Here is a 12,931-nt window from a genome sequence, read left to right as displayed (position 1 = left end):
TGGTTTCTCTTGAGACCTCTCTCCCAGGTTTGCAGATGGCCGCCTTCTCGCTGTGGCCTCACACGGCCTTTCCTCTGTGCACACATCCTGGTGTCTCTTCCTCTTTTTAGAAGGACACTCTCCATTTGCATTAGGGCTTCATCTTTATGACCTCATTGAACCTTAATTACCTCTTTATAGGCCCTATCTCCAGATGTAGTCGCATTGTGGGTTGGGGCTTCGATATATGAATTTTAGAGGGACATATTCAGTCCACTCAGTGTGTTTGAGGAATAATGATTCAGAAAGAAAATATATCAGCACTGCCATCCAAAAATGGAAATTGGATTTATTATGACTCATATTCATGTGTTTGTTCATTCAGGAACTCTTTATTAAGCATTTACTCTGTGTAAGATACTCTGTTTAGGACAGGGAGATACAGCTTGAACATAAAGAATTTACTGGGGACCAAGAGATGTAATGCTAACCTGCTGAGGACCATAGGACACATCAGATAAGTGTGGTTTACAAGAGGGAGAGACAGTGCCAGTTTTTAATGCAATGCCCTTAACCTTGTCTTTATTTTGTTTTGTTACTTCCTTATATTACTCTTTTTCACTGAATTATTCTTCAGTTACACCCAATGGAAAATGGGAACAGTTTTATTTTTCCTGATAAGAACAACTTTCAAAAAAAAGATGTTTTATTTTGATCTCTATAACCTTTAACAGAAATTTTATTTCCTTAATATTTACTTATTTTATCATCATCATTCTTTTTGGAGCAAGATTTGTACTCTTCTATAACCCATGACCTGTGGATTTTGGTTGTCCACTGCTGCATAACAAACCACCCCGAAACTTAGTGACTTAAAACAACAGGATTTATTTTGCTCTCAAATCTACAACTTGGACAAAGCTCTGCTTGATGTTGGCTGGAACAGCTCAAAGAGTGGAGTCATCTGACGGCTCATTCACTCACATATCTGGCAGGTGATCCTGGCTGTTGCCTGGGACCTTCGTTGGAACTGTTGGCAGAAGAACATATACACATGGCCTCTCCAAGGGGCTGGGCTTCCTCACAACATGGCGACCGGTTCAATGAGAGGTTAGAAAGAGAGAGACAGAGACAGAGACTCAGTCAGACACCATATCACCTTTTCTAACCTAGCCTCAGAAGTCACACAGCATCATTTTTATAACATTTTATTCGTTAAAATTGAGTCACTTAGATTGGTTTGTATTCAAGAGGAAGAGAATTAGATACTATTTTTTATGGGAGTAGAGTCAAAGAATTTGTGGACATGTTTTAAAACCACCATCCCATGTATGTGTTAAATGGTATAGAGCATTTCTGTGGCTTCAATGAGTGAAAAGCCCCACGGTAAGGAATGATAATATCAAAGCCAAGATAATAGCAAAAAGTAAATCAATATTCTTTAAGTCAAAACATAAGGCAGATTATTTGTGAAATATGTTTTGTTTTGTGTTTTACAAAATTGTCCTTCAAGAAAAGAGAGTTACTTAGTATTCAAGTCCTTTTAAAAACTCTCGTATGATGTGGGTGGCATTCTTTCAATTACTGTATTTTAATTACAAAGAACTATTTATAAAGATACATTAACGTGAAAAGGTCCCAAGCAATGTTATATTGGCAATTTTAGAAGGTCTTCTAATAGAACCAGTAAAAAGTAAAAAGAGACAGAGACTTTTAGTACAGATTTGGTCATTATTCTCCCATTTAGGACCTCCCTATTGTAAATGTTGAAGTGTGGATATAAACAAGATTATCAAGATCACTTTCTTATAAAGTAATTCAGTAAGTCATTTATCTCCTCTAAATAAATAAATGTCTTAAAAGACAATGAAAAACAACTGTCTTACTGTTTCACTATTGGCTATTTTGTTGGTGGATAAAATTCCCAATTATTGCATCATATGCCAATTCAAAGGTATTTTTATCTCAAACAACTTAAAAATTCTTTTATTTCAAAAGATTTGAAGTTGGAAAACTGTTAGATGGCTCAAAAAGTGACTCTCCCGAAGATGAAGACACGTGTCAAAATGTAAGTGAAGAATTTGAGTAAAATTGTTTCTGAAATGAAAAGAAATATTTCTAAATTGACATATTCTTATAAAATGATTTTAAATATTATATGTAACCAAATTCATATTACATAGTTCAAGTAAACATTGGCTATCTTATTAACATCCATTATGTTTCTATATTCATGTCAAACTAAAAGCTTTTTGTACCTTTCCATTATGAAAATAGAGAATCAGATCCCATTTAGGGTTGCTTTTTCATCAGCATATATAATATTTTTAAATATCAGCTCTCATTAATTTTTTATTCTTGAGTGTAAATTCATGAATAACATAGTCTGTGTTTTTGCTAAATTGATTTCATTTTGCATTGTATCATTGTGTGAAATCTAATACAGATTTTTGTGGGGTAAATGCATTATCAATATGATTAATCTTTGAACATAAGCAACCCAAGACAGGACCATATACACATTGAGTGGGCATTCAATATAGATTCCCCTGAAGTAATTCAGCAAGTCTAATCTAGATTGTCTCAATAAGTAGCACAAAGAAATGATGGGACCCAAGGCAGAGAAAGCTCTCTTCTCGGTCTATGAGGTGACAGGAGCCTGACAGTGGATGCTCCAGGCCATGTTCACAGCTGCTGTCTAGAAAGGCCAAGATCCAGCACACACTATCTTCTATTGGAAAAGAACTACAGCTTGCATACCTGTGTAAACTCAGTTAACACCATAAGTTCTTCTGTGCAGATTGGCATTTTTCTTATGCTGAATTAAATAGATTGTCATGCTTTTCATGCATTTTAATACATATATTGTCATACACCTATTATAATGAAACTAGGGAAAAATATGGTTCCTTTTCTTTTTCCTTGTAATGTTAGAAATTAAAAGAAAAATAAACCTTTTTGCTCACAGGTAGTGATTATGTCTAATGTCTTATTTGTCCAATACTTGGATTCTTGAGATCTAAGGCATCACTAACACACCATCATTCTACTTGGTTACTGTCCACACTGCCTGGAACATTAGGAAGAGCAGAAGCCCAACAGTCCACTCTCTGTGGACCGACAAAGGCAGTCTCTTATTTCTCAAAACAAAGGGATGTGTGTTTTCTATTGTGGTTAAATGTGACTGTTGACTTACTAATTGGTTTTTACTTAAAAATTATATACAATAATTTACTGAAAATAAGTAGATATCATTACCTCTCTTTGAGATGAAGAATTAAATTGAGATTGAGTACCTATACTGAATGAGGATGATTTTTAAAACAGGCAAGAATAAGATCTCTTTGAAACAGGGAGGTCTTGGTCAAAGGGTACAAAGTTTCAATTATGCAACATGAGTAAGTTTTAGTGATCTACTGTACACCATAGTGCCTATGGCTAACAATACTGTATTGTGTACTTAAAAATTTGCTAAGAGGGTAGATCTTATGTTGTGTTATTGCCACCAGAAAAGAAAAAGGAGAAGAGGAAACTTTTGGAGGTGATGGATATGTTTTTGGCATTGATTATGGTGATGATTTTACTGGCGTGTACTTATTCTCAAACTCATCAAGCTGTATACATTAAATATGTACAGTTTTTTTAATATCAATTATACCTCAATAAAGTGTTCTTCTAAATTGGTCTCCTTTCCCTGTGATATAAGGAACACAAATCAATATGACAGTTGATTTGAGTAATTAAATACTATTTCAGGATTAATTAGATATGAAGCTTTGTCTTCCAGACTATTTTGAACCAGTCTTCTTATGATATTCTGCTGGTACAGTGTGTTGAAATATGTCACCCACTAAGACTGTTGGTCTCACTGATAGATTCAGTGCTGACTGTACTATTTAATTCTGTGTTTTTACTCAACCAGTGTCTAAGGATTACAAGACTTTTATGAAAATTATATATTTATCTTTCAAGTTGTCGGTGGCTGAATCTTTACTGTCTGGGAACATGTCTTCCTCAACAATGAAAATATTGAAAAGATGATTAAAGTTTAATAAAACTACCAAGTCAATGAGATTAATCTCTTTAGAGATAATTTCCCTTGCCTGATTTTACAAATGATAAAAAATTCATTTTCCAACATTTATCTGCAAAGCTTTTCAGATTTGCTTACACTAAGGAGATACCATAGAAGCTCCAGGAAAAATAATTTAGACTATTTGTGGGCTTCAGAGATTTTTTCATCGTTATTTATTTGCTAAGGCAAAGAAAAGCTTTCTAAAAAAGGTACCAAGTTACAAACAGCAATGTATTATCTAAATTTGCTTTAAAATTAAAAGGGCATGTGGAGCTGTTTTGCTGTTGTTTCTCTTACACAGTTTCCTTGAAATTCCAAAGTCATAGCACGAACAGAAACAGCAGTTGATAAAATGCATGTATTTGGGATAAACTACCGCTGAGAAAGGAAGCTGATAGTGTCTCTCCCATTTTTGTTTTTAACAATGATATGGTGAACGTGTTTTTTATTGAATTTAACAAAAACCTCACAGGTACCTGCTAAGAATGAAGAATAAGGAATGCAACTTGGTTAAGACAGTCTGCTTCTGGCGATAGGGCAGACTGGTTTTTTTTTTTTTTAAATCCTCCTGCCACAGAACACCTAGATGCCAGATAACTTTCACAAAAATTATTTTAAATGTGTAGCTGAGATCATACAAACGTAAGAGAATACGTAGGGATCTTATATAAAGAAGAGACTGACATCTGAGTGCTGGTTTAGCTGCGACCTCAGGGTATCTGCACAGCAGGGAACTAGAGCCTTGTTTTTTTAATCATTCTTCTTCTTCTTATTCTATGGAATTAATTTATTAATAAGCACCCTGAAAATCTGCCTGTGTTTCTGCTTTCATGGTTACAGAGAAGGAGCATTTCACCATGATGTGTCAGGATTCCCCACAGCTCCCTGGTGAGCTCTGCAAACACTGAAATGGAAAAGCTGGCTCCTGGGACTGTCTGTTCCTAGCTTCTCTTTAGCCCAATATGAATGAGTTGGTGGTTCCCCAAAGTGAGTCTAAACTAGATATTCTTAGGAGATTTTTTGGTCAAGCTACTGCTAAACTCTATCTTGGAAACTAATGGAGAACTCCTGGACAGATCTACAATCTCTACCAAAATATTTACATGAAAAGTGGGTGGTTTTCTTCCATGTAATAGCAATCTGAAAAACTTAAGCGTTACCATCTGAAAATTGGCATACCCTTCACCAATCTATTGGTAAGAACGGAGTTTGTATGAAACACCACAAATCAGGTATTAGATGGAGTTTGTACTAAATGACCTTTAGGGGACAATTAGCTCCTTTTTAGTGGAATTCTTTGCAAGGAAGATATGTATTGGCTTCACATGGTTTAAACTAACAGTTCTACTGTGGACTACTCTCGATGTACATACATGTACATCACTAGAGCCAATTTCCTTTAACAATATATAAAAAGATACATTTTTAGGTGCTAACAGAACAGTTCAGTCTAAGTAATGATATTTATTAGTAAGTATCAAATTGCACTATTGGTCTTGTCTTATCTAGTCTTACTAGAATAAACACTGTATCTGTATTATCCTAAAATACAACTTTTCTCAGAATTTCATTACATACATCAACTTTTATCATACAACTCATTTGTATTTTTGTTCTTTACCAACAAATGACAAGAAAATTATAACCAGACTTTACCTGGTTTTTAAGTCATCATTCCTGATTTCTTTACATATTTAATATGAAATGGTCCAGGAGCTACGTCCACTGTCAGACTTTAGTTCTTTTCTGTGATATGGCATGTATTGCAAAATTAACTATTCTTGCACAAAAACACCTCAAATATAGTCAAAGGAGTCTTGGGCTTTAATTACTGTTCTGGAATAAGAATGAAAGGCCTTAGGCCTGAGCAAAGCAGAGTTACAGTCAAGGCCCCAGCAACACTGGTACACTCAAAAGACCACAGCCTCATTAAAGCAGTGAACTAGAAGAACAAATTTGCCACCAGCCAAAGGGAGAAAACCAGCAAACTTTATATTCTGATTCCTGCTCTGCGTAGAAAAGTAAGATAAAAACTGGGAACTCTCACCTGAGAGTTTTTAACTATGACCCTTTCACTTGGATTTGTGGTTCAAATTACACTACCTACAGCAGCCGGGAACCCTAAACATTTAAAGGAGTATCAGGTCGGTAGTGTCTTGGAGCACCCGGCAGAAGCAAATACATGTCTTCTATGTAGAAATATACCCTCAACCCAGAACTCAGGTTTCCCCAAACTAGCCAAATATGAGCTCCCAATATAAAATTGCAAAACACATGGGGAAATAAGCTATGCTGAGCAATAGTCATCAGAAACTCAAAATGGCTGAATAAGACACCAAAAGAGTTCAGATACTGAAATTATCACATGGGCAATATAAAATAAATGTTTACAGTGGCCAGCTGTCAGTTTTAATGTGGTTCCTCTAAAGGTATCAAAAATATGACTAAAGAATAACAAAGTATCTTAAATTACCAGGAAGTTTTTGGAGAAGACCAAATATAACTTCTAAAAATTAAAATATTATCATAGATGGAAGCAACCTAAGGGTCCATTGGTGGATGAATGGATAAAGATAAATTTGGTATATACATACAATGGAATATTTATTCAGCCATAAATAAGAAGAAAATCTTGCCATTTGTGACAACATGAATGACCTTGAGGGCATTATGCTAAATAAAATAAGGCAGAGAAAGACAAATACTATATGTTGCTGACTTATATGTGGAATCTTAAAAAAAACTTGTGATACAGAGAACAGATTGGCGCTTACCAGAGGCAGGGGTGGGAGGTGGGCAAAATGAGTAAAGGTGGTCAAAAGGTACAAACTTCCAGTTATAAAATAAGTGATGGAGATGTAACATATAGCATGGTAACTATGGTTAATACTACTGTACTCTAATGCGAAAGTTGCTAAAGAGAGTAGATCTTAAAAGATCTCCTCACAAGAAAAAAAATATTATCAATTCAGTAGACTGGTTAAACAGCAGAAGAATCACAGATGAAAAGAGATTTATTGAAAGCCGGAGATAGAATGAAGAAATTATACATAGTATAGCACAAAGGGACAGAAAATATAAAACAGAGATAAAAGTCACAGAGAATAGAATCAGAAAATCTAATATAACTTGGAGCTCCCAGCAGAGAGAATAAATAGAATAGCACAGAGACAATATTCCAAACTATAAGAATTAGGCCACTAAATTGTTCACTTTAAAATGGTTAATTTTGTTATAGAAATTTTACCTCAATAAATTATTTTAATATGTATTTCTTAACATACATATTTCTAACATAGGTAAGGAAATGTAATATGTATGATATATATCTTAAGAGAGAGAGATGTGTGTGTGTATATATACACATATAATTTCCAGGATTGATTAAAGACAGGCATCCATCCTCAGATTCAGGAAGCACATTAAATTCCAAGTAGGATAAGTAAAAAGAAATGTACAGTTAGAGGAAAAACAGATTATCTCTGAAGCATTGACAATCAACTGACTTCTTAAAGTAACCATGGAAATCAGAATAGGGTGAAGAATATATATCCTCAGGATACTGAGAGACACTCACATCAAAGTAGAATCATTTCCCCAGCTAAACTGTGACTCTAGATGTGAGCAAAAGAAAGACATTTTCCTAAGGATATACTTCAGAAAGAAGTAAAATTATTCCAGCAGGAAGAACTGAGATAAAAGAAGGAATAGTAAACAAAGAAATCTACAAAAGTATAAATCTACATAAATATTATAATATAACATCATAATTCAGGGGGTAAAAGATGGCAAGATTATCAAAGCATTTAATCTACTTCAGAAATTTCTCCTCCATCGTATTCCTTTCTCGAGTCATAGGAATTTTTCAATATCTGAGCAGTCCTTGGATTCATTCTCCAAAGATGTTAACATGCAGCCTCCCGCTTTCTCCCCTTTTCTCCTTTCTCCTTTCAGTACTATAGACTAAAAATTTATAAATTTAGGACTTTTATTCATGTTTTCAACAAACATTCATTGAACACTTGCTATGTGCCAGGGATTGTGCCAAACACTAGAGATACAAAACATCTTACCATCCAGACAGACGTGTGAATCAGTACAGGAAATACAATGACTAGAGTTGCTGTGATAGAAATATCCAGATACTTGGGAGAACAAAGTGGGAGTGATTGCTTCTGAAACCTGAGGAGATTGAAAAAGATTTCATAGAAAAAGTATTTCCAAGGCAGCTGGGGAAATCATGGGCATTCCAGGCAGAAGGATGCATGCATGTGCAGAAAGGATTGGTGTGAAATCAGAAGACACATTAGAGGAACCTCAGAAAAGTTTCATGTGGCCTTAGCATGAAAAAGAAAGGACCAGAACCACAGCTTAAGACATGGCTGGAGAGAAAGACAGGGGTCAGCCCATGAAACACTTGATCTGCCACCCTAAGAAGTTTAGGATTTGGTACAAGCACAGCATCGAATCACTGAAGGATTTTTAAGCTGGGAAGCTCCATGGTTAGATTTGCCTTTTAGATCTATCACTTGCCATCAATGTGGCAGGTAAACCATAAGATGGGATTTCCAATTAACACTAAGATATATAGCCAGTCTGCAGAGGAGTATAAGGAAATATCCAAAAATTTAGGGATAAGGTCAGAAAATATGACCATCTAATCTGAAAAACATAGAGAATTAACAAAATGCTGATGAGATCAGCCAACCTCAAAATACTTTAAACATGTACGTTTCATCAAGCAGATAAGCTTAATAGAGATGTAATATACAAATATCAAGGAGACCAGACAGGCTCTTTAACTACCTGAGAAAGCAGGAGGTTAACATAGAGGAGCCAATATTTGGATGAGTATGTCTCCAGAGCAGCTAAGAGCATTCCTCACCTGCCTTATTCCACTTCTGCGCTTAGCCTCTGATTCACTCTTCTGAGTGGACTCCAGGACAGAGTGCCCTGAGCCACTGGCAGGTACCAAATCATCCTGCCAGTTATTCCTCCCATTATAAATTGATAACTTAATTTTCAGGTTCATTAGTTTCCCTTTTTGTTTGAATAAATCAACCCTCCAGAATTTCATCAACTTCAAATAAACTGGTAATATTTATTTTTCTGATCCTTACAAAGCTGAGAACTATGGATTCATCCAAGATAATGCTCTCCTGCCAGCAAGTTTCTCCTTGGCAAGATGTCTATTGCAATAATAGGTATGATTATTTAAATATCTTAAGAAACACCCCTCCTCTCTGAGGCCCTCCAGGCTATATCCAACTATGAGGCATGAAGAAAAGCATGAAATGATAGAGCTCTGAATTTCTATTCTCAGAGTACTACGCTCAAATTTTGATTGGTTGAACAGCTAGTTGCCTTTTACCCAACAAACCAATGGGGACATCTTATAACTTACAGGAGATTTTTACAGACATGTATTTTGGATCCATGAGCTTTGGATCTGAGAGCTTTAAAATAAATTAGAATCAGGTTCATTTTAATAATTTATATTCATTGGCCAAGGTCTGGAATTCTGTCCATTAGCGTTTCACAGATTTTAATAAAATGTTTATGAAGGAATTTTAGAATTTCCATTGACTCATACTTTCAAAAATTTTAATATTTATTTTTAAATATCCTCAAATTTGTCATATTATAACAAAAAGCAGATTTTAAAAACTATTGAAAGCATTTCAAACACCTTCAATCAACCTCTCCAAGGAAATTCCAACCTTTGCGTGTAATTACATTTCCATAATGAAACCCACATTTCTCTTTAGTTATATTACAAGATATATTTGGTACCAATTATCAGCTTCAGACTGTCCCTGAATCTTGTCACTTTTCAAACTTGTTAATGAGCATAATATTTTGCAAAACCAATGCTTAAAACAAATAATTATCGGACTCGTCAGTCTTTCATCCTGAAATATCACTAACTTGCTATCACATTTGTTCTTCCTTTTCTTATTTCACAACTATAGTACTAATTAGCAAATACCAGCTGCATAGTTGATCTATGCCTCACTGTCCTTTAATTCCTTCTCCAGCCCACACACCATTTTCAACATTCATTCCCTTACCTACGTGAACCTTTGTTCCATTCTGTTACATCCACCTTCATAGTTCCAAACTGGATCAACTGCTGCTGATTTTAGAACTGGTGGCATGTTGTGACAGTGAGAACAAAAATTTGTTCTGGGATATCTGAACATATTGTGGTTTAAGTAGAAGCCAAAGGATATTTTTTTCTGCTACAACCACATTTATAATCTCAGTGATTTATCACTCACCCCTGACACCTTGACTCCCATTGAACAGGGCTTGATTGTAGAGAAGCAGACGATATGAGCACAAGGAGTATACAATTCCACTCAACTCCAAGTGTGCAATTCCATTCAACTGCAAGCGTTTATTGAGCCCCACTCCCTCTGCAGCTTGTCTTGGCATTATGGGCAGTGAGATGCTCCCCTCTCTTTTTAGGATCAAGCACAGAGCATCCCCACCAGCTTCCTTGGTTACAGCTGATGAAAGTCTCAGGAGAATCTCCAGCTGAGAAGGAATTGCTGTACAAGCAATATCTGCCATTTGCAACAATGGGTGAATCTAGAGGACATTGTGCAGAGTGAAGTTAGCCAGACAGAGAAAGACAAATACTGCATCATCTCACTTATATGTGGAATCTAAAAAAAAAAGTTGAACTCATAGAAAGAGATAATGGTGGTTTCCAGGAGCTGAGGAGTGGGGGAGATAGGGAGATGCTGGTCAAAGGACGAGCCTTCAGTTATAAGATGAATAAACTCTGGAGATCTAATGCACAGCATGGTTAATAATACTAGTGTACTATAATAAGAGAGAGCGGTAGGTATGATGAAGGAAGTTAAAGATTGGAGTGAGGAGAAGAAACAGTTATGAACCAAGGAAGGCAAAAGCTGGAAGAGTCAAGGAATGGATTGTCCCCCAGAGCGTCCAGAAAGAACTAGCCCTGTGGACACTGATTTCAGCCCTGTAAGGCTCATTTTGGGCTTTTGAGCTGCAGAACTGGGAGAGAATAAATGTGTGTTATTTTAAGCCACTAAATTTGTGGCAATTTGTTAGAGCAGCAACAAGGTAACTAGTGTACCCAGGAAATGGTCATGTTCAGTTTTCAGCACCAGGGGAGGACTGATATGCCTGTTACTCAGCACTCACAGTGCTTCTGTTGTTATTGTCTTGCTGACAATTTTCAAACATTTTACATCAAGTAAGTCTTATATCAAGTCTCAGGTTTTTCCTAAAGAGGAGGCAAGAAATCTTTGCAAACTATATGATTTAGAAATTTTCTTTCCAAATTCACAGCTACAAAGGGAAATGTCTACTTTTTCAGTTGCCCAAATAAGCAATCTCTTTGGGCTTGGACAAATTTTTAGTTACTCTTTTACTAATTAGCATTCTCATGTTAAGGATGACTAGAATTTCATAAAAATTATTTTTTTAAAAAACCTCAAGTGGGATAGACTCAGTAGATCCTGAAATTATCCTGCTACTCTAAAATCTTAGTTCCAGCAGGGATTGTTTTGTTTTACACAGTTTCACAGAAAATATAAAAAGCCAAAATATAGTCTAGGTTGTAGTTTCTAACTAGTGATCTCATTTTTGCCTCCAATAAATCCTAATGTGATAATTATAGATTTGCCTTTCACCGAAATCCCTTCAGCCAATTTATAATTCATACGGCTGAGACCAAAAGAAAATTCAATTTTTTTCTACAAGGAAGATTGTAAAGCTAATTTCCCTAATGCTGTATAATTCACATAAGCCAAAGTTAAAAGATTATATATATTCAAATTGCAGAATTCTAGTGATTACTTCGCTTTCCTAATATAGTTTCAGAAAGAGAAAAGAAGAGCAGTTAGTTCTATTTGGGGGCAGACAAGTTGTATTACAGGTTAAAGAAGGCAATTTTTCTCACAAGACTTCACCTATGCACATTGGGGTGGAGGTGGGAAAGTGTGTTAGGAGTCAGAGAAACGCCCTAAGAAAGACAAAAAGGACTGTTTGGACTCAGGATAGGAGGAGGATCCCTATTGTGTCTGGCCTTGTTGGCCATCCTCAAACAAATTCCAGAAACTTAGAGTTTTAGGAGGACCTTGGGTCAAGAGTATTTCAAATGAAAACCAAATATAAACTCCAAGAATAGAAAGGAAAGAGAGAATCTCAGGCTCACCCTCATATGTTTACCATTGTAACCATAGTTCCTAGAACAGTGCTTGACACATAGTAGACACTCAACAGTACTTACGGAATGCATGCATGAGTGCATGAATGAATGAATATGAAAGGGGTAGCTTCTCTGAGTATTTTTCTAATAACTAATGACATGTCCAAATGGCGCTAAACTTATTTATTCCTAGTGGAATCTCCATCGCTCTAAACAAATATTTGAGATGTCAATGTGTGTAGGACTTTATCGTCGAGAAGACTTTCATTATCAAAAGATTTTCTTCTGAAGGCAATGACTTCTCCAACTCAGCATGTAACAGTTTGCTGTTCTTTAGTAATGAAGAATCATATTATGATTTGACATTTTTCACAACAACTTGTCATTTTTGAGGCTGCATTGCAGAATCAATGGTCTAGGAGGGGAGAGAGCAGAGCATTTGGATCCAATGGTTTCTATCCCTGTGATGGAGACACGTCCCTAGGACAAGGATGTAGTTATCTCCAACCAATAGATGTCGCATAATGTTCTTCATCATAAACGAGCTGAGGTTTTTGATTAATATCTGATATAGATGAGGAATATGTGGAAATATATGACTTGCTTAGAAATTTTAAGTATCAATTTTTCTGTAAAAGTCTGAATCTATTGAAAAGAAGAGAATGCTGTTTCAAGCAGGGTCTCCAGCC

The 12,931-nt window shown here is 35.7% G+C and overlaps 1 long non-coding RNA gene across 1 annotated transcript; it reads right to left on the bottom strand.

Annotated features, from left to right (window-relative positions):
• Nucleotides 1-847: 847 nt before the first annotated feature.
• LOC138918454 (uncharacterized) lies at nt 848-12,274 on the bottom strand. The gene is made up of 3 exons (XR_011427864.1): nt 12,249-12,274; nt 10,336-10,648; nt 848-1,055 (listed from the first exon to the last, which is right to left on the bottom strand). It is a non-coding gene; the product is annotated as an uncharacterized lncRNA (long non-coding RNA).
• Between the last annotated feature and the right edge of the window lie 657 nt (nt 12,275-12,931).

The sequence above is a fragment of the Equus caballus genome, chromosome 17, assembly GCF_041296265.1.
Source record: "Equus caballus isolate H_3958 breed thoroughbred chromosome 17, TB-T2T, whole genome shotgun sequence".
Taxonomy (NCBI): Eukaryota; Metazoa; Chordata; class Mammalia; order Perissodactyla; family Equidae; genus Equus; species Equus caballus.
The sequence above is the reverse complement of the archived record's forward strand: the minus strand, read 5'-3'. Positions and strand labels throughout refer to the sequence as shown.